The following is a 4058-nucleotide window of genomic DNA, read 5'->3' as shown; positions in this document are numbered from 1 at the left end:
TCTGTAGGCAGAGACTGTTCATTCGTTTCCCTCAACCGTGGATGTAGTTTGGCTAAGCTTGCATGCTTTTCAGCCTTGACTTCCTCTCAATGATGGATTGAAGCCTGTGGCTTTAAATTTCAGTTAACTCTTTTTTCTTAAAGTTGTTTCTTATCACAGGAAAATCATTGAAACTGGGGAAGATATAACTCTTGAAGTATAAATAATTATTGTCTGAAAATAAGGTGACTTGGAGGAAGGAGTGTGTTCAACCTCACACACCTGGAAAGGGCAGAGTCAATTGGAAATCAGGCAGTACTCAGGGCTTGACCATCTCCGTGTCTGACAGCTAGAGCCCTGAGCCAAACTCGTCTCCTGCCCCTTCTCAACATTTCCCATCCCCAGGTCTTTGGAAAGGAGAAACTGTGTGTTTCTTGAGAGCAGCCCTAGTTTTGGAAACTGATGACAGCAAGTGCAAACCTACAAGCCAGGGGTGCGTTTCAGAGACACAGTCCTAAAACAGGATGGGCTGAAGGAATTAGCAACGACAGAATAGCGATGTGCAGATGTCTTCTCAGTTACACATTTGCTTGATGTAGGAATCTGTGCCTCAGGAGCAGTCTTAGACCATGATAGATAGTAATTTCTCCCTGAAATTTGTGATCAGATGTGAGCTCTCAGCTACTGCTACAGTGTCATGCCTGCTGGTCAGCCACAATGGCTTCTACCATGATGATTATGTGCTAACCCCCTGAAATTGTAAGTGAGTCCCCAAATAAATATCTTCCTTTATGGCCTTAGCCATGGTGTCTATTAACATCAAAAGAACAGTAACTAAGACACAGATTAACCCCCAAACCTCCCAAAGTTACACACACACACACACACACACACACTTTTCTTACCTGATCTAGGGTAGCTCACTATGATGACATCATCGTCTTTCACCAAAAAAATTCTGAGCAAAGAACAAAGATTCCTCAGTAATGCAATCAGCTTGCATTGGAATCCCCTTGAACAAGAAGGTACTGTGTCTTGACACAGCCGTGGGCTTCAGTGAGGCGCCCCATGTCACCGGGCTCACCCAAGTGTTGAGTGTAAGTGGCCCGTATGTGCTCCAGAGGAGGCTGCTAAGAGCCCACCTGGCAATGCAGAGCAAAGGGCAATGCACAGTCCTCTGGAGCTGCTGCAAGAACAGAACTTACACAGGTGTGGGAATTGAGACGGGTGGGATTTTGACAGAATTAAATGTGACAAAGCAGTGTTGGAGCACTCCACCAGCAAAGGGGGTGGAACAGAGGAGCGTCCCCGGTGGACCGAAGCCAGGATAAACCTTGAAAGGCTTTGGCCCCAAGTCCAATTGGCTTTCCCTTTTTATACTCTAGAACTACAAGCTGGAGCAGTCAAGCAAGCAAGATTTCACAAGAGCTGTGTGGTGGCCACAGGTCAGGGCAATGACCCATGTTTATTACAGCCACAATTCCAGGTCATTTTGTTCCACTTGAAATCATTTTGGAACATGAGCAATACAAGCAGATTTTTAAGTAATTAGAAAAATAATCCAATAGATCGACATCTAATAGTTTGGCTTTTCTACCTCATTCTGCTTCATTCCCACCTCTTTATCTTCATAACACCTTACAAATATTCCTCGAAGAAACAGTTGACACCCTGGTTCGTCATCTACAGCTTGCTGTTTTTATTCTAGTTCTGATGAACCTGGACAGGTGTTTAGGAGGCATGGTCCTAACACGAGTCCGAGTGTCATCTTAAGAGGCCACAGTAGCAGAGCCACCAGGGTCCCCATGATGTCCACACTGTACTTCATTGTCTCCCAACTGGACCTCAAGCCTTAATCTTTCCTATAACTTTTAGGCATTTTCTCATACTATTTCTGATTGGTCGGCTTAAAATGGCATTCTGCTTTTAAAACCATGGCTAAGCCTCCCTTTCAGCTGTTATCAAGTCCTCTCTGGCTTTGGAGGGACATTGCTGCCCATGAATTGACCTGATTCTACACGGTGACTATGCTTTCCTGAACAATAGGTTCCCCTGAAATTGATCTTTTGTCCCCTGGCCACCTGTCTATAAACCAGCTAGGGCCATCTCCAAAAGACACCACAGTCTGTTTGGGTGCACAGTATGATGCTGATGCGATCTGAGGATGGTAAGTGGCTGGCGTCTTCCCAAGTAGCACTTCCTGGAGGAGATAAGACAGAACCCCTCAAAGGGGCAGTAAGAGACACTGACGACTGTCCAGGAATTGGAGATGCCCTGGGACAAGGTTGTTCTCCATCCTCATTTATGTGGCAGGGTCAGAGAGACTGAGTGGGGACTGTATAGGTGCAGAATCAGGAGGCCACGAAGAGGCAGACTGGGACCTGAGCCATCGTCCTCATTGTGAGGCTGTTTGGAGATAGCCAGTTTCAGAGGCTGCTCTAAGCCAGCTCTTGCAGTCCTCTCCTGGATCCTGTCTACAGCAGCCTTGACATGGGTGTGGTGAATCCATGGCTTGACACCTGCAACTTTAAGAGCTAAGGGAGGGCTGAGGATTTGGCAATGTCAGCCAAGGTTTTTTAAGAACTGCTGAAGCCAGTGTATCCATACTCTCAGAGGTCCCCTGAGGTGTTTGGGAACATTGTACCCTAAACAGGAAAAGTGGAAGAATTTCTGCCCAAGGGAGGTCTGTTTAATCGGTGTCATTTCAAAGTTATACATTTCTCTCAACCCATCCTAATGGTGAGCGGAAGCATGACCACAAATCCAAATTAATCCTCTGTGTGGTAGGAAAGGCTCCTAATCCGCTGAGAAGCGCATGCCAAGCCAGCAAGTACCAGCCCCTGTTCTGGGCGGGATGTCAGTGAAACCACTGCTAGATGTCTCGATGGGTAGGAAGGACCCCCACTTTTGTATCAGCTTGTGGCCTTGGGTCCCTGCTTGGGATCATTCCAAGCACACTGCTGACAGGCTTTGCCAACTCATTTGGTCAGTATTGGCAACCACCAGGCCACCAAGTACATCAGCAATAATTCTTGTAGGGCAGTTTTTCCAGATAGGTTGGTCCAGGAGCTTGGCAGACAAGGCTGGGAGCAGTCATCTCAGGAATTACTGCTTCCTCTCGTGACAACGAGCCAGCCCTCCTGGTTTCCAGTAGCCCCTTCTTCCATTGTTTTTTTTTTTTCTTTCTTTCTTCTGGCTTCTATGAGGGGAGCTCCGGGCACAGCCAGAGTGTAAACATACCTTCTAGGGGTAACGGAGGGGACTGTGGTGCTGCTGTATCTTCACGGACTCCACCTTGGCTTTTTGTGTGACCTTCATGGGGCACCAGTGCCACAGCCCAGGGGCTGGGGGAGGCTGACATCATCTAGGAGTTGTAGGATTTTGTCTCTGTTGTAAATTTCTCTGTCCTCTGACGGAAGAAATCCCTTGTCTCAATATATCACAACTTTAATTCTTTTGATCTGAAGGGCTATCCCTCCCCTTGTGGGCCTCGGGTCCTGTTAGCAAAATATCTGAATTGGGAAGCAGTTTGTCCTTCATGTCCGACCATGAGGAGACATGACAGTGGCAACTGTAGCCAGTTGAGTTGGCAGCATTGTGAACAAAATCTCATCTTCTGGATGAGCTAACGGGAGTGCTTCCTTCAAATACGCTCTTTTTTGGAACCCAGTGGAGACCAAGGGTTGCAAAGAAGTTGTCTTGCCTAAAATCCCGAGGGCAGACCTTGTCTGCAGGGAATGAGGAGTGTGAATGGCCACGTGCTTGCTTTACACAATGGGACACCTGTGAAAGGGTTGGGTAGAGTAGATGACAAGCCAGGAAAGGTAGGAGAGCTAGGGTTGTTAGGACAGTGTGACAACTAGGGGCTGAAGAAATTAATAGTCTTTGCTGAGGGCTGTGGGACCATAAAGCAGCGACAACTAGTGTTTAACAAGGCGACGCACTAGACACTGTCGGAGAGTCCTACCTGGCGAAGCCGCCTCACCGGGCATCACCGGGGGGCCCTACTTAGCAAAGCTGTGGGCTTGTTGACTGAATGATGGGTACCACGGCTCTGCCTCCCTAATGAAACAGCTGTG

Source organism: Microtus pennsylvanicus, chromosome 1, assembly GCF_037038515.1.
Source record: "Microtus pennsylvanicus isolate mMicPen1 chromosome 1, mMicPen1.hap1, whole genome shotgun sequence".
Taxonomy (NCBI): Eukaryota; Metazoa; Chordata; class Mammalia; order Rodentia; family Cricetidae; genus Microtus; species Microtus pennsylvanicus.
Note: the sequence above shows the minus strand (reverse complement) of the source record.